This window comes from Rhinolophus hipposideros, assembly GCF_964194185.1.
Source record: "Rhinolophus hipposideros genome assembly, chromosome: 5".
NCBI lineage: Eukaryota > Metazoa > Chordata > Mammalia > Chiroptera > Rhinolophidae > Rhinolophus > Rhinolophus hipposideros.
In genome coordinates, this window is record NC_138051.1 from 14,727,494 (window position 1) to 14,751,688 (window position 24,195).

Consider the following 24,195-nt stretch of genomic DNA (forward strand, 5'->3'; position numbering starts at 1 on the left):
TATTAGAGGTTAGGGTACAGATATGCTCAGGAAGACTATATGTAGACACAAGGAAAATATGGCCATTTGCAAGCCAGGAAGACAGATCTTCAGAAAAAAACAACCCTGCTGACACCTTGATGTTGGTCTTCTAGCCCCGAGAACTGTAAAGAAATAAATTTTGGTTATTTAATCCAGCCAGTCTATGGTACTCTGCCATGGCAGACCTAGCAGACTATTTCAGACAGCAACCCTCCACGGCTGTATTTGTCAGGTGAATGGCATGTTATTTTACCATGAAAAATATAGCAAGCATTCAATTTTCAAAGTAATATTACACATTTAATCCCATTTCTTGTCAAGTGCTTGTGAAATTTGTAAGTTAAATTAAAGTCATATTAAAAAGGCCACAAAATTAATCCATAGGCAAATTCTTTTATTGTGAATTCTTTATTTAGCTTAAACCCATAAATAAATTTCTCAACCTCTTTGATCTAAACCTTTCAATGATTAATTGCAAATAATTATGTCTGCCTGATACAGTTTTTGTGAGAAAAATATTAATGAAATAAAGTGGCTAATCACATACGAGTACAGAGAGTAACTAAAAATTACAGGTAGTACCTTTAGAAAGAAAATTTCCTGGGCTAATATGATACCAAATAAAGTTATAACTTACTGTGTCAACTCATAAAATATTTGGATCAGTTTTTCTTTTATGATTATTGGTTTGAGGTATGTAAAACAATCTATATAACTATATCTTTAAAATAATAATTTAATTGCATAAAACAATAAGGTAATAAATATGTAGGGATTTAAAATATTACAAATATCAGAATAGCTTACCAACTTTGGTGATTAAATTCATGTAAGTTTGACATACTAATTCAATAAATATTAATATGTACAAATGAAATAGATTTGATTTAGATGAAGTTTTGGTTCACCTGATTTGACTTACATATTGTCTAATGCACTCTGTGAATATCCAGCCCTTTTAACAGCTGAACACAAACATCAGAGTTTATTGGTAGAATATTGTCCTTGGTGCAAAAGTACAAAAAATATACTTTTGCTGGAGGCATGATTTTTATTTTTTATAAAGCTCTGGCGTGGAATGCACTTTCACTGATAAAAGAATAAAAACAGCAGATAGGAAAGGACAAGGCAACAACCCCAATATTATTTTGCCAACTCTCCCCAGAGCTGTAACTAATCTAGTTGGTTCAGCCTAGAAGGATCATATTATTGTATGGAATATTCATTTCAAAAAATATTTAACTAGCTCAAATTCAAATCATAAAACAGAAGGACAAAAAAAATGAGAATGGGCAGTTTCCTATCACCTGGACATGGCCCAATGTTTAAATCTATTTTGTGCAAAGCAGAAATGTCAAATTATTTAAACCAACTGTAATGACTTTTATTAGCTATGTGACTAGTAAAAATGCATTGCTTAGAAATCATGTTTATATTATTTTCTTTTATGAAAATACAATTACTAAAATAATATCCTGTAAAAATTATATGTAATAACTTTACCATTTCTATCAGGTTCTAACCAAATCTAAGACAACAGTATTTTGACTTAAATGTCCAGTTTTATACATAATCAGATTTAAATAATTATTTTCCTAGTTATTTGTATGCTAATTTTTTTCCATTTTGAAAAGTTATAAACTATCACTATTAAATACATAAAAAGTGACAAAAAATCCTTCTTTGAGAGTATAATTTATATCTTAATAGAAATCATGTAGTGATTCTTTACATAAATTATTTTACATAAATTCTTTACACAAATTAAAGTATTTTAATATTAAAGTACAATTAAAGCAAAATATTTATTTGATAATGGTTTAATCTTTCATTTTTCCAACATTATTTTAGAAATATCAACTGGATGATAGGCAGAAATACAACCTGGGCAAGCATGAAAGGGATCAGCAAGCTATTAAAAATCATGGGAAAAATGAAACAAATGAAATTCAGAGTTTACATCATTTCATCATAAAATAATGCATCCTCCAGTATTTTTGTATTAGGTTTATACATTTAGAGCTAACAGTATCACTTACCTAGAAAAGTAGCAGAGATGGCTTTTTATCATTTCTTTGGAATCAGTGAACAGCTAAAAAGAGGCTAAATCTCCTAGAAATGTTTCTGGGGTATTTAAATTATACAGTGAAAAGGGCCAAGAAAGGAAATATTGAAAGGAAGACACTTGGATGACATTCAGGACATCAAGGGTAATAGGATGACAGAAAATTACTACAAATATTTAATGTTAACATAACATATATATTAAATCTTCAGATGCCCTAAGAATTACTAGGAACTGTATTCCTCTCAGAACATCATTAATCAAGATAATAAAAAAAAAATGATTCTTTTTCAGGAAGGGGCTGTTTCCTTTAACAAGTCTACTGATAAAACAAATCATCCCTAGATCCAGTTATAGAACACTTAAAAATATCCCAAGGTCTATTGACCTTAATATTTAACATAATAACTGCAAAATATAAAAATTTGACCAATATATATCATCAGTTGTTAAATACAAATCTATAATCTCAAATACTAAATTGAAAATTACCAATAATGGCTCTACCCTGTACCTTTGCATATATCTCAATCAAAAACAATTTTGTGATTTTTTTGGAATATCATTTCCCTAACTGCTATTTTTTGTAAGAGCATATATTAATCACTGAAAAAATGTTGTTCAACTTGGGGGTTCTATAACCTTTTTAAAAAAGGAATGCTGTACGACATCTTCAGAAAAATAATTCATTCATATTTTTTAACTGCATTCAAATTATTGCAGGCAATTGTTCATTGAGTTTTCATTGTTATATATAACATCCCTTGTGTGCATTCTGCTGTCAAATAATTTGAGTCATTTCCTGTCTTTGGCTAATACAGCTACTATAAGTTGTGAACATTTCTGCATACGAGGTCCAACAAGTAAATTTGTGAACTCATCCTAGAAAAGGTGCTACATACTTCATTGCTGAATATCACTACGGTCTTCTTCAAAGTATTCCCCTTGGGAAGCTATGCACTGATGCCTGCACCTAGTCCACCCTGCAAAGCAATTCTGGAACTCTTTTTCGGGAATGGCCATCCAAGCTGTCGTCATATTACCCTTGATGTCCTGAATGTCATCAAAATGTCTTCCTTTCAATATTTCCTTTATCTTCAGATAAAGAAGGAAGTCATTGGGAGCTAGATCAGGTGAGTAGGGAGAGTGTTCCAATACAGTTATTTGTTTACTGGCTAAAATCTCCCTCACAGACAGTGCTATATGACCTGGTGCATTGTCATGATGCAAGAGCCATGAATTGTTGCCAAAAATCTCAGGTCATCTTTTTCATGCAGCCTTTTCAGCACTTCTAAATAGTAAACTTGGTTAACTGTTCATTCAATTGATACAAATTCATAATGGATAATCCCTCTAATATCAAAAAAGTTTAGAAACACGGGCCAACCCGGTGGCTCAGGCGGTTGGAGCTCTGTGCTCCTAACTCCGAAGGCTGCCGGTTCGATTCCTACATGGGCTAGTGGGCTCTCAACAACAAGGTTGTCAGTTCAATTCCTCGACTACCACAAGGGATGGTGGGCTCTGCCCGCTGCAACTAAGATTGAACATGGCACCTTGAGCTGAGCTGTCTCCCAGATGGCTCAGTTGGAGCGTGTCCTCTCAACCACAAGGTTGCAGGTTCGACTCCCGCAGGGATGGTGGGCTGCGCTCCCTGCAACTAGCAACGGCAACTGGACCTGGAGCTGAGCTGCGCCCTCCACAACTAAGACTTAAAGGACAACAACTTGAAGCTGAAAAGCTCAACAGCACCTTCCACAACTAAGATTGAAAGGACAACTTGACTTGGAAAAAAGTCCTGGAAGTACACGCTGTACCCCAATAAAGTCCTGTTCCCCTTCCCCAATAAAACCTTAAAAATAAATAAATAAATAAGTTTAGAAACATCTTTGCAACAAATTCACAAACTTAATTCTTCAACCTCGTATATACCCCTGGTACACCTATGCAAGAATATATTTGTATTATAATCCTACCAGTGAGATTGCTGGAACACACGGATAACCATATTCAGCTTTCCAGTGTAGCTGTACCACTTATATGCTGACATCAATATATGAGTTCTCTTTCATTCACGTTTGTTAACTTCTGCTATCCTAGATTGTGTAAAATGCTATGTCACTGTGGCTTTAATTATCATTTTCCTAATTACTAAAGAAGTTGAAAATCATATTTTATATTTATTGACCATTCCTGTTTTTCTTCTATAAAATGCTTTTTATTGAGGTTTGCTCATTTTCTATCATTTTTTATAGGTTATAGTTTTTCACACACTGCGAAATATAATTCTCTGAGGGTTATGTTATGTATATCTTCTCCCAGATTGTTGGCTTCTTTTTTTTTTTTACTTACTTCACCATGTTTTTTGATGTCCAGTATTCTTAACACAATGTAGCAGAACTTAACAATCATTTTTATTTTGATGGTTGGCAGTTTTTTTGGGTTGTGTAAGAAATCTTTTACCACCTTGAATTCATGGAAAAAATATTTCCATATTTTCTTCTAATATTGTTTGTTTTGATTTTCATGTGTATTTTGTTTAAGTTGTTGTTTGTTTAAGTGGACCTTCATTTTAAATTTAAGATGGAATCTACTGTGGCCATTTTATAGCATGCAAGTAATTATTTTGACATCTGTTCAAAATACAAGGAGAAACCCACAGAAATACATAAAAACAGTAGTCCACAGATCCATATAGATAGTTCTATTATCTCTTAATAGACTGCTTTCTATTAGTTTCCAGGTATCGTTTGCAAAATCCATCAGAAGAGGGATCTTTGTTGTTGTTTATCATTTAAGGAAACTATTCAAAGCAAGCTACTTAAAATCACGTCAGACAATTAACTGTCACCATCTCATATCATTAGTCAACACTGTTGAATACAATTATATGACTGACAAGAGGTTCACTGTATTTCCTCCAAGACCTGTCCTTGTACTTGTGTACCTGTGGGCTCTTTCATTATATCCTGGGGTGGAAACTAACATAGTGTACATGGTGTTCTGTGTAACCACAGCAGTTTTAGCTCTGTGATCACACAGAGGTCCGGTGCTCATCGGGTTTATGCTGAGCTGATAATACAAACTTCTCGAGCTGACTGATTATCAAAGGCTCTGTTCTCTGCAAACTATACACTGATGTTTTGTGGGTTTTTTGTTTTTGTTTTTTTTCCTTCAAGCTGGTTTGAGTTTCAGGATTATCGTGTTGACACAGACAAAAATCTTTTTTTCTATCACTCCTAAGGGGGTTCCTATGTAGGGAAGTATGCTCCTAAAACACACAGTGCAGTTAATAATTCACAACATGTTCAGAACGTAGAAAGCATCTGTGAAAAAGGTGGTTGATGGGACTTAATGTATTTGTCAACTACTCCACATTAAGTTTCAAGTTCCTATTTTTTAAAAGATATATAATATATGGTTCTGTTCCTGAGCTGCAGACACTGACTTTGGGAAAAACCATAGGGCCAGGTAACATCTTACAGCACACGTAAATTTGAAGTAAGTAGTTTCTATTACAGTTCTTCCTTTCAGATACTGTGTTTCCGCAAAACTAAGACCTAACATGAGTTTTCAGGAGGATATCCCCTGAACATAAGCTCTAATGCGTCTTTTGGAGCAAAACTTAAGACCCGGTCTTATTTTGGGGAAAACATAGCATGTGGCACAGGATCCACATCTACTATCCATTAGAGAAGCCACTAGGCATATGAAGCTATTTAAGTTTAAATTTAAATTACTAAAACATAATATTATATTAACTACTCGATTTGTATCATCAACTATTAAAATTGTAATACCATGAAGAGGAATTGACAAAGTGGTCGCTCTTGCATACACAATAAATTTACTGTGTAGATTGGTATAGTGCATTGGAAATGCATTTAGGTTATATGTAACTAATCATGTTCTTATTCATATTATTTGATCTGTTAATTATGCTGTGGATAACCATAATAAAGTGATAGCCCTACATGTTTATTAAGTACAAAAACTATGTCAAAGGATTTCATCTTAGTATTATGTGTCCTAGTAAATACTGAAAAACAATTTGAATATTTAATAAGTGGAAAGTACCTAGTAAGTAAACCTATGCAACATTCAGTGTTGCATTTCACAATTATTTTAACTAATACTATAAAATGAAAGGTATAAAATATGTTATATATACAATAGTGTGATTTTAATTATGTAAAAATGTGCTAACCTGATAGGAAAAGTATCAGTGATAGTTCGCTTATGAGTATTTTCCTTCTTTCTTTTACTACATTGTCTTATAGCATGTACATGATATTCTTACAATGAAAATATAGTTTAAGGGAGAAAAAATGTTTTTTTTTTCCATGTTAAATGGTGCTTAATATGCTTGTTTAAAACAATTTCAACACTTACTAGAACTGGTGGCATTTAAGTAACTTTCCCCTGTGTAAACAAAAGATTATCACAGTGTAGGTATTTTTCTTTGTCTTATTTTGGCCATCAATTGACTTGACAAGTTTCATTAAGGTACTTTACCTCCAGGCAAGAGTGAGTGCAATGAGTATTACTGAAATTAAAATCAATGTTGTTCCACAGAGAAACTTACGTTTCTCTGTTGAGAAACATTATGTTCTCTGTTATAATGTTTCATCTGTTCACATCAGATGTTGTCTGATGTGCTTACAAGACACATTTTTTTTTCCACAACATGCATGTTCTAAGATAATCTCAGCCTCTTATGATACAGGTAGAATATGATAAATGAACACTCCAAGTTAATAAACATCTGAATACAGGGGTAACATGAATTGATCCAGTAACTCTTTGTAGATTTTTTAACATTAACCTACGTTTATACCAAATAATTTTGTAAATTTAAACCTCTTAGCTTGTTCCTAGATACTTAATATCATTTCATAATCAAGAAATAAACCTAACTCTGGTCAGTGGTAATTTAAAGAGTCTGAGCAGTCTCCCAATATCAAGTACACCTGTATCTGTAGCAATCTGACATAACTTCCCACTTTTAATCACAGAGATTTTCCTGTGAAATTAAGTTTATTTGATGTATAATGGATGATCCAGGGAGAATTTCTCTTATTATGTAGTGATTATTTTTCCATGGCCTGGATACAGAAAGATGGAATTTATCCATCAGGATGCCTTTTACTCAAAGTATCAGAAAATCTCAACTATACTATATTTAAATAGTAAGGCTATTTAGCATCTCATGTAACAATAAATGGTGGTTGGCTGGCTTTATGGTTTGTTAATGTAGAGTAGCTCAATGACATCATCAAGGATCCAGTTTTTTCCATTATTTTTTTTTTTAAATGTTGCCATTCTCTTCATGTCAGCCTTTTCTCTGACCATTATGGTTTCAGACAGGTTGAAGGAATTCTGAGACTCAAATCCAGACATTCAAGTATCCAGAGAAGACAATAGCTTGTGGAAGAAAACAACTGTTTTCCATTATGTTAAGAGGTAAGAAACTTGTCCAAATACCCTTCATGTCTTATTCGTTAGAACTGGGTAACACTCTACTTCTAAACCAAATAAACCAATCCATGAATCAGTATGGCCCCCTGAAAATCTTTCAGGGGGTTTTCAAGGTCAACCCGATTTTTACTATGACATTTAGACATTATTTGTCCTTTTCACTATATTTAATGATGGAGCAAGTAGTGGTGTGCAAAATTGCCAGCACCTTAGCACAAATCATATCAGTGGTTTCAAGCTATACTAGAGGTCATAATATTCTCCATTGTCATGCACGTGTTATTAAAAAAAAAAACCAGTTTCACTTAAGGATGTCTTTGATGAAGCAGGAAAATAAACATTATTTTATCAGACTTCAATCCTTCAGTATATAACTTTTTAATATTCTGTGTGAGTAAATGGAAAGTAGGCATAAAGCACTTCTGCTACATTATGAAGTACAATTGCTGTCTCAAGGAAAAGTATTTGTTGATTGTGTTGTAAGATGATCTACTAAATTTCCCATGAAATCCCATTTTTATTTGAAAGAATGGCAGAAAAACCACAGGAATTCAGACTTGGATATTTAATGGACATTTTCAAAAAATAAAGTGAGCCTGACACTTCAAGGAAAGTGTTTGTTGCTAATTTTAAAAATCTGAGCTTTCAAGCGAAAATAAGAATTTTAGAAAACTTGTGTCTGTCTGCATGAGTTTGATAGCTTTCCACATTTAAGGGTTTTCCTGATAAGATTGGTGGTAATATTTACAAATTATATTAATAGATGTAATCTTTTAAAATATTATAATGAAGTATGTTAATATTTTTGAAGATCTGTGAACTCAGTGAATCAGTATTTTTCCAATGACCAATACATGATGTCACATAACTATTCAAAGTACAAGAGAGACCAATAGATTTTAACATAATAGAGTAGAAAATTTTTATTGATAAGGATTCAGATTCCACATTGTAACTAATCTCTACGAATATACCATTTGTTGAGTCCTGGTATAATATAAAAGATGAATTGCTACACAGAATTTTCTACTCATGTCATTAAAATATCTCTCCTGTTTCCAACTATGCATCTCTATGAGGCTGGAATTTCTTCATACACATACACTAAAACAGCACACTACAACAGACAGAGTGCAAAAGTAGTTATGGGAATATCTATTAAAGATAAATATTAAAGAGATCTGCAAAAGTATAATCTCTCTTCTCACACAATTTATCTGATTTGTGACAATTATTTTTTGTTAAAATGTTATTTATGTTAACATGGCATTCATTATTTTTGAGTAATTTAAAAAAATTAATTTTCCATAAAACATAACACATAAACAAAAACTGAGGGCAAAAAGTTTGACAACCATGCTTTAGATTAATGAAAATTACCATTTATCCCTAAATTAAGGATGCAAGCTCTAATTGTCAAATCCTTTTCCCATGTTGTCTGGCAGATATTAGGTCTTTGATAAATTTGTATTGAGTAAATGTTGAATGAAATTGTGTCTTAATTTACAGTGTTTTACAAAAGCAAAGTAAATCAGGGTATTTTGCAAAAGTAGAAACAGGGTAGACTAGGAAAATGTATTGGAATAAGAGATTTTTGGCTGGATTTTCAGTGTTTAAGAATAATACAAAAACTTAGAGTCAGGGTCACCATTTTGAGATTTCATTTGTTTGATAATCAGATAACATTTTTTTGTGTGTGTGTGAGTTGTTTCATGGACTTGAATTTTTTGTATTATTATTAGTTTCAGGTGTACAAGGCAAGGTAATACTTAGACGTTCATCATTTATATCCCTCACACTGTGGACCCCCCTCCCACCATCCCCCCCTATCCACTATCCCTCCAACCTCGCGCCGAGCCATCACATTATATATATAAAATCATAGTTGGCATTCATTATTGTTTAGCTTCTGGTGTACAATGCCATGATCAGGCATCTACAGCATCCCTGAGGTGGTCTCCCAAATGGGACATGTGTCCATCGGATACCCAACAAAATCTTTACAACATTATTGATTACATTCCCCAAATTAATTTTCAAAAACCCTGAGGCCATCTTGTGGTTACCAACTGTTTCCTAATCCCTTCACCTTCTCCCTTATCCCCACCCCCCCACCCCGCCCATCTAACAACTCTCAGTTTTTCCTCTTTGTCCCCAAAACTGTTTCTGATTAGTTCATTCACTTATTCTTTTCTTTAGATTCCGCATATAAGTGAGATCATATGGTACTTGTCTTTCTCTTTCTGACTTATTTCACTTAACATAATGTTCTCTAGACCCATCCATGTTATTGCAATTGTAAGATTTCTTTATTCTTTATGGCTGCGCAATACTCCGTTGTATAAATGTACCACATTTTGAATTAAAATTATAGTCATACATTTAGAAGCAAGAGGAATTACATATACATAATCTTGACCCTCATTCACTTACTCTGCCCAAAATAAAGCAATAAAATTAAAATATACCTTGCTTTTTTACATCTGCTGTCAGTGTACCTATGTTTTAGGACAAAATACAATTTAGAAAATTTTAATCAATGAAGTCATAACATGCCAAATTTCATATCACAAATGTAACAATTCAGAGATGGTACACATTTTTTTTTTTAATTTAAAGTAAGAAGTTGGATTAGTCAGGAAATGCTAATTTCTGTTTCAAAACTAACCTAAAATCTCAGTGAATTAAGACAACAAAAGTGTATGACTCATTCATGCAAAGTAAAGTATGGATGTAGTTAGCTGACAGGTTTCCTAATTGCAGTAATTCAGTAATCAAGTTTCCTTAAGTCTTGTGTTACTGCTGTACCCTAGGGCTATAGAGTCCTATGCTGAATATTCTGCATTCAATTGGGAGATAAAAAGGAAAAACAGAATGTAGAATATCTGGGAGATCTTTGACTGCAAATGGTATTCATCACTTCTGCTAATATTCCATCGGCCATAATTGGTCACAATCTCTTCCAACAACTGCAGGGAAAGCTGGGAAGAGGAAATAGTTATGGTTATCATATTACCAGTTTTTGTTACTAAAGGATTTGTAAAATTTGGGAATAAAGTGTTATTTCAAAAAGTTGAAAAATATTATAGCAAAAAGAAAATACATAGTTGGAAAAGGGCACACATTACAGATAACCAATAGACATGGCTGTAAGCTGACTATTACTATTTCTATTTTAAAGTTTTCCATCCAAACATTCGTTTGAAGAATAGCATTATATCAACATGTTGTTATAGTTTTTAATTCAACAAATATAGCTTCTCATCAGAAATTTTATATCTGTATTAAAACAGAAAAAGCAGCAGTGTAACAATATTATTTCTAAAACATTCAGCTTACCAACAAATTTAAGTGGATTCATTTTAGGATCAAAATACTTTGATCCCAAAAGGTTATACAAACATAATTGGCAAGCACCCTGAGACTCTGAATCCATTACATGTTTTGGGTCACTAACTCACACACCAAGGTCACAGTCATCATTTCCAATTTTCATGGTAATGAAATATTGTAACCATTTTGAATTATTAGTGCTTCAAGGATTGTTGAGCAGGAGATCAATGATGACATGACTTTGCCTTAAAGTTCATCTTAGGAATTCCATGGCTGTGCAAAAAACCCTTCCCAAAATGCCACACACTAATTTCTCATTAGAAATTAGAAGACTACATTTCTAGGAAATATTCCTTCTAGACTTTATGAGTAAGTTGGAAAAATAATTCATTCTCAATCTAAAAGAAACAAAGTTTTAAAAATATATTTGACAATTAGAGTTACACAAGTTATAGTGCAATATGATTCCAGGTCATTATTTAAGGGGGAAAAAAGAGAGAGACTCACATGCAAAAATCATAGAGCACAGCCTTACAAGTTTATATGACATGCAGAAGTTAAGAAGTGATCAAACTATCACATAATAATGAAAATTTGATTCATTGAGCCAAATAATCGCATAATAATGAAAATTTGATTTGGACACTATCCTTCTGAAAGTCTTTCATTATTTTACTGATGTTTCAGAAGAATGAGAAAAAACATGAAAATGTATGAGAAGTTAGAAGGTAATCTGTGAAAATATTACCAATTTTTTCTAATTAAATATAAAAAGAGAATTCATTATAAATTAGAACTGAAAACAGATTGTAATTTATTCCTTGAAAGAAAACATAAACACTATAATGCGGGAGACCTTGCTCGCTGCGCCATTTGTCACGCAGGGCGACCTGCGGGGTCTCAGCTTTCGCTCCCCACATAAGAACGCAGGATATGGCTAGGCCAAAAAGGAACACCCACGGAGCCATAGGTAGGGGAGTCATACCATTATGGAGGCTGGGTTCACATGACGTGTGACCTGCTGTCCACTTTACTGCCAACCGACCAACTCTCCTCCACTCTCCTCCACTCTCCTCCATAGCCGCGGCAGTTATATCAGTGGCCAATGGCTCAACAGTTACAGCTGATGGCCAACCAGCCACAGCTGACGGCCATCTACTACCCGAGCCAGCACCTCTCCACATGAGGCCAAGAGCCTAGAAATTGTTCTCTGGGGCTCTGTCCCCACAAACACTATATCAATAACACAAGTATAATGGAAATTATTATTGTGAACAAAAAAAGGGGTTTGTCTTGCGGGAGACCCTGCTCGCTGTGCCATGTGTCATGCGGGGCGGCAGGCAGAGTCTCTGTGCCTGTTCCCCACACAACACAAGAACACAGGACATGGTGAGGCCAAAAAGGAACACCCACGGAGCCATAGATGGGGGAGTCATACCACTATATTCTTGCTGGTGACTGGGTTGGAGACACAGGAAGCAGGAGCCACACTGTCCGCAACCTGCCGTCCTAACTGCAATCCGTGCTTGCCAGCCACTGTCTTCTTGCTAGCCCCCATTTTTTGATGGCATAGCCACAGCAGTTATATTAGTGGCCAATGTCTCACTGGTTACAGCTGACGGCCAACTAGTCACAGCTGATGGCCATCCAATCACAGTTGATGGCCATTTACTACCCGAGTGAGCACCTTTCCACCTGAGGCCGAGAGCCTGGAAACTGCACTCCTGGCTCTGTCTCCACAGGGTTCTACAAAAAGTAATCATATCATAAATTCCTAACTGGTCAGGCCTGGTGGGCAGTCACACCCCAGGCACAACTTCTTTAGTAAGAGGTTTATCTTTGCCTTAAGCAAGCACTATTTATTGTTTGCATGCATCTGAGTTAACACACCTTTTAAAGAAGCATAACCACCCTCAAGAGAGCACAAAATCTTGTAACTATCCTGTAATATAAACCCCACCTTGCTTTCTCCCACCTTCATGTCATCTTCCTTATGTTCCCTCCTCAACTTCAAATGCATTAAAGAAACTGCAAAACTGTCTTCCAGAGCATTTGAGATTTTGCTTCCCTGTAATTGTCATCAGCTTTGGCTCAAATAAACTCATGAAAATTCTCTACAGGTTTGGAGGTTTCTTATATGCACATATTAAACCTTTAAAAAAGTAAAAGATGTGACACATCAATAAAAAGAAAGTACAGGCAGGACTGGGGAGCCTGATAGACTTCCAGGCACAGTTCCCTAAGGTCCATTCTTATTACTAGCACCAGGTGAGCTTCACTGTATGACTAAATCACTAAGATGTGTGTGAGGAATCCTGGTTTTAGGAAAGCTTGGGCATGGTTCCAGCAGGGTCTTCTAGCAAAGCCAGACTATGTGGCCCGTTAAACCTAGTGTAAGCCATTGATCAATACATCCCTAAAAAATGTAAACACTAGCCATGGTGTCTCTGTTACCGTAGACTCAAAGGGTCAGCTTGCTTGCCAGCACTCAAGCCAAATTAGATGCAAGCAATACGAGTTTGCTGCAAAGAAAGTAAAGGTTTATTTTAGGAGTTGGCGCCAAGTCTGGAGACACAAGTGAGCTAGTGAGCTAGCCGAGAACTTGGCTCCCCAATGGTCTCTCGTGGCTAGGTTACATAAGGGGGAAATCATTGATCATGGTTAATGTGGGAGTTGGGGTTGCGGGCTCTGCTGATTGGTTAGGACTAAGGCAGGGAGAAATTAATCATGGCTTCAGGTCCTGGTGTCATCACGGCATTGTTCTAGTTTCTAAGGGATGCGGGACTGTTTTGCTCTCATGAGTCCAGGACTGAGACATAACTGAGGCCAAGGTGTTATCTTTGTTTTATTAAAATCTTATTCTAGTGTGAGGTTTGGTTATTGTATCCTGGTAATGGTTGATAGATCCAAAGTTTTATTCTTAAGTGAGTTTCACACTGACCAGAAACTAATGGCCTAAGGGCTTAATGATTAAAAGGAGTGGACATACAGTATATGACCAGGCAGGAAGCTTGGATTAAAATAAAATGCATGCTAAAGAAATGAAGTTCATGTGTGGATACATCAACAAGAGAGTCTCAAAATCCAAATATCATTTTTTTGTGTGTGTTTGCGTGCATGTTTGTGTTTTAAAAAATGATGTTTTATTACTATCAGCGGGAGTGGCCTGCATGGGGTGGTGGGTGAGCTGGGCTTAGTGTATGTGTGGTCCATGAGGAGACAGTGATTGGGAAGATGCAAGGAAAGGGGTGGGTCTGAAAGTAAGCTTCATGGGCTCCTCAGATATACTTCTGGGAGTGGGTGTTGTGCAAGGCGGCTTGTGGGGTCTCTAGTCCTGCTCCCCACATAAGAACGCAGGATATGGCTAGGCCAAAAAGGAACACGCATGGAGCCGTAGGTAGGGGAGTCATACCACTATAGTTTCACTGGAGGCTGGAGCCACACGATCTGCAACCTGCTGTCCACTTTTCTGTTTGCCATCCGACTGACTCGCTAGCTGCAATCTGTTATTGCTAGCTCAGCCACCATCTTCTTGCTAGCCCCCATTTTCTGATGGCATAGCCACGGCAGTTATATTAGTGGCCAATGTCTCACTGGTTACAGCTGACAGCCAACTAGCCACAGCTGATGACCATCCAATCAGAGTTGATGGCCATTTACTACCTGAGCCAGCACCTTTCCACGTGAGGCTGAGAGCCTGGAAACTGCACTCCTGGCTCTGTCCCCACAATGGGTAAGGAGTCATGGCAACCTACCACCATACCACCAATAAGGTTAAGAAATTCTTGCAAATCTAGCTGCCCATCACCATTAAGGTCCAATCTCTTCATCATGCAGTCAAGGACACCAAGGTCCTTCTGGTTCTTTGTAAAAGCAGCCAGTTCTGTATCCATGGAAGTTAGGCACTGTCTTAGAAAGATGGTACTTATTACTGTCCTTTCCGCCACACTTCTGAAACACAGCAATCGGAGACTCAATACACCAAATGGCACGTTATAAATCACTAGCTACCCTGCCTCACCCTTATTCTGGCCAAGGATCAGTATCAGCCATCCAGGCCTTTCTGGAGCTAAGCCTGGAGCTAACTACCCAGCTGAGCTGCAAGATAACACTGTGTTGCACAAACACAAGGCAGATGCATGCATAATATGGTGGCTTCTTAGTACTCCATACTTAGAATAAATTTGAAGAAACATGTAAACTTTAAATCAGTATGATTGATATTTGAAAATGTAGTAAACCCTTCCAAACAATAAACAGATTTCAAAATAATAGTTCTTTTAATAGTAACTCATAGGAGATAATCTAAACCTTCATATATATAAACTGACAGTTCAAGTCGTCTACATTTGCCCGTACATGGTAATATGGTTGTTATATTCCTCATTCTTGCTTATTCAAATTGTATAAGCCTTTACTTATTCCACTGGACTTCTTAGACAAAGAGAGTATCTTTGTGGTGATGGGGGTGGGCGGTTTCAGATCTCCTGATTCCTTTATTTTTATTAATTCATTCATATAGCAAATATTTATTACATCTGCCTAATCAGGTTCTTAGGATAGATCAGTGAAAAAAATGTAAACAATCCTACCATATGACACATACAGTCTAGAAGATGAGAAAGAAAATTAAACGGTAAAAAATGATAAATAAGTCAGCTAGATAGCATATTACAGTGTTTAACTCTATAGAAAATTATGACAGACAATAGCATAGCAAGCAGAATCAAATATATACATATATAGATATATACATATATATATATGTATATATATATATATGAATAAAAAGCACAGTGGCAGGATTAAATAGGATAGGAGGGAAAATAGCCTCATTGCAGATGTGAATCTGAGCAATCACTTAAAAATTGTAAGGAAGTTAGTCATGTGGCTGTCTGGAGAAAAGCACTGCAGGGAGACAGACTGCAGTACCAAAGCCCTACAGTGAGTGCTTTCCTGTAATGTTCAAGATGTGGCAAGGAGATCAATTGTGATTAGAGTGTAGGCAAAAGGAGGAAGAGAAGTCAAAACGAGACCAGAAACATGATTTGGCTAGTTAGGGGGAAGCAGGAAGAAGAGATAAGGATTCATATATAATTTAAAGACTTAGAATAAAAGGATGGTGGTTTGAGAGGTGATGTGATCTGACTTACGTGTTGCTGAGAATCGATTGCAATGGCCAAGGGTGGAAGCAGAAGTACTAGTTAGTGGACTATTATAGAAATACAAGCCAAGAGATGATGACAGGTTGCATCAACTGGGCAATGTTGGATGGAATGAGAAGCAGTCAAGTTTTGGATATGTTTGAAGGCAAAAGCAGCAGGGCTTGATGTGGGGTATGAGAAAAAGGAAAAAGCCAAGGATACCACCAAATTTTGATTCCAAGCTTCTGGAAAGATAGAAAACAGCTAAAATATGGAGGGCTTTTAACTAAGACTGTCTGGTGAAGGAAGGTCAGGATCTTGATGGATAGGTAGTTTTAATTAGAGGTGTTAGAGGTAGTTTAATCAGAGGTGTTTTATATATATATATATATATATATATATATATATATATATATATATATATATATATATATACCCTAGACTTTGGGCGAAATATATATATAAAACCCTAGACTTTGGGCGATAAGTAAGTTTAGGCAAGAGATATACATTTAAGAGTTGCTGGCATGTGATGACATTAAAAGTCATGGGAAGTGATGCATTCACCAAAAGAATGAGGACACTAACAGAAGAGGAAAAAAAACAAAAACAGTATTGGAGCCCTGGCATTCAGGAACATTAAAAAGCCAAGGAGAAAGGAAATAACTAGAAAAATGAACAAAAAGAAGTGACAAATGAGATGGAAGGAGTGTGTGGATTATTGGAAGTCATGTAAATAGAACCTAAGAGAGGTGAAAAATTAACTGTATAACTATAAGAAATACTAAGAGTTCAAGTAGAATGAAAATTGAGAATTAACCATTGTACAAAGGTCAAACAATTAAGTTTGTGAAATTGTTGCAACGATGTTGCTAACCTTTTTTAATATCAGAGGGGTTATTTATTATGAATTTGTACCAACTGGACAAACAGTTAACCAAGTTTACTATTTGGAAGTGCTGAAAAAAATGCGAGAAAAAGTTAGACGACCTGAAATTTTGCCAACATTTCATGGCTCTTGCATCACGACAATGCACCAGCTCACACAGCACTGTCTGTGAGGGAGATTTTAGCCAGTTAACAAATAACTGTATTGGAACACCCTCCCTATTCACCTGATCTGGCCCCCAATGACTTCTTTCCTTACCTGAAGATAAAGGAAATATTGAAAGGAAGACATTTTGATGACATTCAGGACATCAAGGGTAATACGACAGCTCTGATGGCCATTCCAGAAAAAGAGTTCCAAAATTGTTTTGAAGGGTGGACTGGGCACTGGCGTCAGTGCATATCTTCCCAAGGGGAGTACTTCAAAGGTGACCATAGTGATATTCAGCAGTGAGGTACGTAGCACTTTTTCTAGGATGCGTTTACGAACTTAATTATCATACCTTCATATTTAAGGTATGATAATTAAGGGGGGGTGTGTGAAATGTAACTTTGAGAAGAGCAAATTCAGAGGGATGGTGGGAATGAAAACCTGGGAGTGGTAGAAGAGGACTTTGAGATAAGTAGAGTCAACCCTCCAGGAATTTGGCTGTAAAGGAAATTTTTCAAAAGGGGGGCTGTAGCTAGAGAAGAAAGTGGAGTTAAAAAAAATATTTTTTAAATGAGAGAGAAAAAAAAGAAACATGTTTGTACATTAATGGAAATGATCTAGCAGAAAGTGAAATTTAATGATGCAGAAAAGATGTATTAATTAAAGTGATATTATGCTAACAATCAGCAAATCCCTCTTATAAACAACTTATAAAAATAATACTTATTCTTCACAATCCTACAATTTATTAGTAGTAGTAGTAGTGGTAGTAGTAGTATTAGAAGCAGTGAAAACTGAGACACAGAGTAGATAACTAGTTACTCAAGGTCACACAAATTGCAGCAGAGCTGGGCTTTCAATCTAGCTGTAGAGCCCATGCTGAAACCAGCTATTCTATGCTATCTCCCGAGGGGAGAATTATTGCAATAATGCCCTTCAGGAGGCTAGTGTGCATGTGTTCCAGTGCACATTAGTGTGGATTAGTGTTAAGACTGAAACACAGATAACATGTTGGAAGGTATTAGTGTCAATGTTAGTACCCAGTTAGATGTGATGTGATAGTGGGAATTTTGAAAGACTTTTCATTCTCTCTTTTCCTCTCTCTCCTCTCTCTCTCTCCGTCTCTCTCTCCCCACCACGTCTCTCTCTCTTCTCTCTTTTTCTCCAGAAACAGTCTTAAAAAACTATTGATGCTTTCCTTCCACCCAACAAATTGGGTCTACATCTCATTGCTATGAGGAAAAATATACATAAGGGGGAACTGTGTGGAATCTCAGTAGGAGTGTATTAGAAAGTACTTATTATAGGGTTTGGATTTTGATTGGGTGATTTGGGGGTGGGTCAAGAAAGCAGAGGTTTGTGATGGGTGCAAAAGAATACAATAATAATTCTCTGGGTGGGTATCTAAATAAATCTTATCTTTACTGATGACTAAGTGATTTTGAGCAAACTCATTGAGTTTATGTTGCAAGGAGGACTCCATGAAGCAGTCAAATCCTTGGGTTATCCTTGAGGCGAGAGGAAAGTCTGTTAACCTCTTTTCCATTAGTCATTAGGAAATGGAATTTAAAACTACAATGAAATACTGTTACACACCCTTCAGAGGGGTTTTTTAAAAGTATTAGAGAGGATATGGAACAACTAGAACTCTCATAAACTGCCAGTGGGAATTTAAATTAGTAAAAGCATTCTGGAAAACTGTGTTGGTAGTATTCACTAAAGTACAAATATTGCCTATGATACATTTCCACTTCGAAAATATATTACCCAATCAAAATGCATACCTAAGTACACGAGTGTGGGTGGGAAATGGTACAGATCATGCAAAACTGGGACGGAGGGGCTAAAAATTGACACTAGCAGTCAGACTACAGAAGCATTCTGGTACAGGTTCATGGTTCAACAACCAATATACTCTGGAAATTTCTTAAACGACCGAACTTAGTTTCTTTGGTGATCACTTCAATTTTCAAGACAGAAAACCATGGCCGATCTCTTTACTCACTGCCAGGTTAATCAGCACTGTGCCAAAGAAAAGGAAAATAAGTGTGTTGTTTAAATTGCAGGTTTTCCTTCTCCATTTCCCTTCTTTATTTAAATTTATATAAATTCTGTTTTTGCATTTATTAGAAGAAACCAGTGCATCACTGTTTTTTCTTGTATACAAATAAATAGCATATCCATAATCATATATGTTTGAGTTATTGGCCTATATAAACCAATAGACTACACAGGGGTCAAAACGGATCTGTGGTGTTAGAACTCACGAGAGGTTTCTTATGGGGAGGGGATCAGAATTCACCATTTGGAAGGGACACACAGGAGGCCTACAGGGAGTAGTAATCGTTTTTTTGTTTGTTTCTTTGTTTTTGGTTTTTGTTTGTTTGTTTGTTTGTTTGTTTGTTTGTTTTTACCTGAGTAAAGATTACCTATGTGTCCATGTAGTGATAACTTATTGAGTTGTACAAACTTTTCTATCTGTATGTTACACTAAAATTCTAAAAACTATCAAGAAAGAAAAAGTTTTTAAAAGACCAAGGAACTTGGTGAATGTTATTCATCCAGGCATTTTAGAATGTTTAAGAATTCAAAATGTGTTTACCTTTTCAAAATGTATTCTTTACATATTTCTTTCTCTTTTCAAAATGTATTCTTTACATATTTCTTTCTCTTGCTAAAGAAAGTTGCCTTATTTACTCAATAAGAAGGAAAAATGTATTCTTTACATATTTCTCAATTTACTCAATAAGAAGGAAAATTCTGGCATGCCTAATTCTAATATTAAAGGACAACCTACTACCAAAGGGATACTTTTTAAACTATTTTTAAAACAACTGTAAAAAAACACACATCCTAAATAAAAATAATAATGTTTTCAGCTGAGTGTCAAATAATTCGATTTGAAGACATAGAACTAAAGAAAAAAAGTATTTGCCTGCACTAGAAGATTATTAAAAATGCCAAAAATGAAATTCATGCAATGCTAATAATGATATTCACTCCCTTCCATATTTTAGACACACATTTATCTGATACAGAGGAAATATCCATGTTCTGCATGCCTAGTTTGATTGCTTTTCATTACAAGTCCTTCACTTGTACAGAAAACTTTGATTCCGAGATAATATGGCTCAGTAGTGTAATGAAACGCTTTTATGACACTACAAGGGTTATATCACAATTTCATAGGTTACACTGCAGCTGAAAAAAAATTATGATGATACACTTAGTGGGCATAAAGTATGATATATATTATTTTAGTAATTGTTAGTTAATGCTTTTTTCACTAACTTAACGTATAAATATCCATGCTTTATAACTGGGAGAATTTTCTTTAAGATTTTTACACATTACTATTTGATAAATAATTATGTATTCAATAAGTATCCCTAATAGTTTCACAATACTAAGGAATAAAAGAAAGCATTGACATCTTTAAAATCTTGAAATAAAATAATAGAATATCCCAGATATAAATATATGCAAAAAAAAATCTATGGGTATAGATGAATTATGTTTTTCAGAAAACTATTCATGGAAGTAATATACAGATTTTTTTTTTCATATCACTGTTTCCAGAAGACTTTGTACACTTTAAAAGAGTGGTTTTCCCACTTTTATGTGCATAAGAATCATCTGACGATGCTTGTTACAACTGAGCTTTATGCCCTCCGTGCAGAAATTCTCATTCTGTTCATCAGCAATTGGATCTAGAAATCTGCCCTTCAACAAGCAGCTTAGGTGATTGTGAACCTTATTTTGAGAAACACTGCTCTAAGGATTCAGCCTGTATTTATAAGTGATATTGTCCCTTCAAAATATAACCCTGAAAACAAGCAGAAAAACCGAATTTTCATTAGTTTTTAGAAGAATTGAAACAATTTCCCATTAAGGGGCTTGTTGTTCACTAGCCAAATGCTCAATCTGTGAAACCAAATTAGAATTTGTTCATAATAAGCACATGTCCCTAAGAAAATAGATTAAATAGTCCATGTAAGTAAAAGTAAATCTTATGAAAAAGTAAAGACTTTTCAAAATTAAAATTTAAATAAAACAGTATTATAAATGGCACATTCCAATTTTTTAATTTGTGTTTGCTTAGCTTTGAGTTGGGGAACATATACATGACTTAGAAAAGAAGCAAGAGCTTTCTTTCTAGTCCTTCATTATTTTTTCTCTGTGACTGTTAGAAGATTCCTTATACTTACTGTATCGGGTTATTGTTAAAGAGAGAAAACACAAACCTCTTTCCCTGAGATGCTGAAAGACTCACCAAATTTTTAAAGAACTTGCAAATAATTTCTCAGAAATGATAATCAAGAAGACATATTTGGCTACCTTTACAATACAATCTACTGCAACTAACAGAGGTCACTTTCTTGACCTTCATCCATTATTTCAAATACTCAGATCAGTGAGGCTAACATCTCATTCACCTAAGTTCAGGAGTTTAGAAGCATTGTTGTTACTTATTCCCAAATTTGCAAACCATCACCTACTTCTTTCTGATATAGGTACTACAGGTCAATCCAGTGTAATTCCTACAGGTCATGTAACACTAAGACTGCAAACTTAAAGTCCCTGGAGGAACTGGGATGATGGATCATGATGGTGAAATAATAGTATATCTATCTATCTATCTATCTATCTATCTATCTATCTATCTATCTATCTAATCTAATCTAATCTAATCTATCTATCTAGGTAGGTAGGTAGGTAGATAGATCTATCTAGATAGATCTAGATAGATCTATCTAGACAGGTCTTTCTAGATCAATATAGGTAGATAGATAGATAGTATATATAGTAGATAGATAGATAATATATATGTCTCTGCCCCTGTTTCTGACACAGCTGCTAAATCCTTGGAATTTTATGGCTGATAAGGATGTCTTTTGTTCTAATGAGGTGACTCTCTGGTGGACTCTTGGATGAAGGTTTTATTTCCAAGTATTGATATCTGGTTTAACAATCTCCAAAATGAAAATATACCACCATGAATAAACACATTTTAGGATGAAACCAAATATGCATATCTATCAATCATTTAAATACAATGTTACCTCGGTTTTCGAACGTCTCTGTTGACAAACATTTCGGTTTATAAATGCCGTAAATTTTATGGATCTATGGTATCATTAGATAGTAAAATTCACACTAAATTTGTAGTTTTAGGGGTTGATGTTAAAGGTCTGGAATGGATTAATCCATTTTGCATTACTTTCTATGGGGAAAACGTGCCTTGGTTTTTTAACATTTCAGAACTCGAACAGTCTTCTGGAACGGATATGTTCGAAAAGCAAGGTACCACTGTAATACTATATTAATATATTAATCTAATTTTAAAACAAAGACACTTTAATGATATATGAAACATATAAGAAATTCTAATAGCCATCTAGCACAATATGGATCAGCCCAGGCGAGAGCCACAATACTTATTCTGGTGATCACAGTTGTCATTAACAGAAAGCTTCCTAGTATTGAGCGTCCCAGGTTTCTCTTTCTTGCTGTTCTAATAATCCAGGAGATATCTTCTTGAGGCTCAAATCTTTATGAATTATTCCTATGCTTTAACATTTTCTACATGAGATGGTTCATGATATTATTCTCTTATTCTACACATCTTTGGAAATATAAAATATTTCATAAACTTTAATGTGTGTTTATTGGCTCTTCTCAATACTTGGGGCTTATAATTTTTGATTTTTTTTCTAATTAGGAAAATATATTTTGGGGTTGTAAGTTTTACATCACATTACCATGTGACTCTTTTAAGGACTGGTTTCTAGAAATCCTAAGTAAATCAAGTAAAGACAGGAGGAACAGGACACATAAATGATGCTGAAAGAATGACAAGTTTTCCTTGGAAGAATAAAAAGAAAAATACAAAGAAACCCAGTTAAAATGAGGAACGATGTAAACATATAAATGGAACAGGGAAAAATAATACATCCTATCTAGTTGAATCGATTTTACATGAGGTAAATGCTTAATATCATTTCTTAATTTCTAATTTATATGTAATCAAATTACTATGAGTAATCCCTTTGACCACCCCACACAATTCTGCAACATAGACATCATTACATCTCAATAATTCTACCAAAGCTAGCTTTTCCTCCAAGAATGCATCAGACAGATGTTTTGTCAACTGGCAACAGATGGAAGTTTTGACTGGCACTCAAAACCATTAGTATCTCAATCATGAATCTTCAAACACTAAAATTACACTCTGGCTACAAGATACTTGCACTCTGAGGAGCTCTCTAATACTGGCACCGTCCTCCACCCACCACAGTCCCTGCCCCCAACAGCAAAAATCTCACTTCCCTTCTTAGGTTCACCTTGGAGCATAAATGCCCTGAATAAAACAGCAATTGTAATTTCTTTCATTGATTATTCTCCCTCCTTTCCCTCCTCTTTCTCTCCCTCCAAGAACACATTATTCATTATGAAATTCAAGGAACATAAATACATGCATGATGTAATTTCATACCACATTGTGATCAGAATGAGGCATGCAAAAGACAAGTTTTCAAGGGCAAATTTGGAATGAAACCTATAAAAATGATGAAATACAAGATAGTGGTCAATGATTAGGACATTATGTAAAAATTCTTGGATGCTTAAACATAGGTACATTTTTAAATGTCTGAACAACAGTTTTTTTTCTTTATTTAATAAAGTTATTAATACTAAAATCTTTACAATAAAACACACAGACCTGATTTTTTTCAGTTATTTTTCTCCCTCCACTGTAGTTTAGTCCCTACAGCTTTTTATTTGTATAATATATATAATTACGATATCAAATTTGAATATTTAAAGTTCAGCAGATGTTAACTTATTAAAAAGAAATTAGATTACATTTTATGTAATTTTAGGAATTCAGGGTGAATCATAGTTATAATGACTGGTATACTTAGTGTCACTAGAAATATTCAAATAGATTTTCAAGGGAAAATATCATATTTGCGTCATAGAATGAGGGGGGCATTTACTGTTCTTTTGCTGTTTTGTTTGGGGTTCAAATCTTTTTATTTTGTTTCTGTGTGAATGAAACCAAAAACTATTGTATATGTGTGTGAATTTCTTCTCCTATAAGACAGTTATTC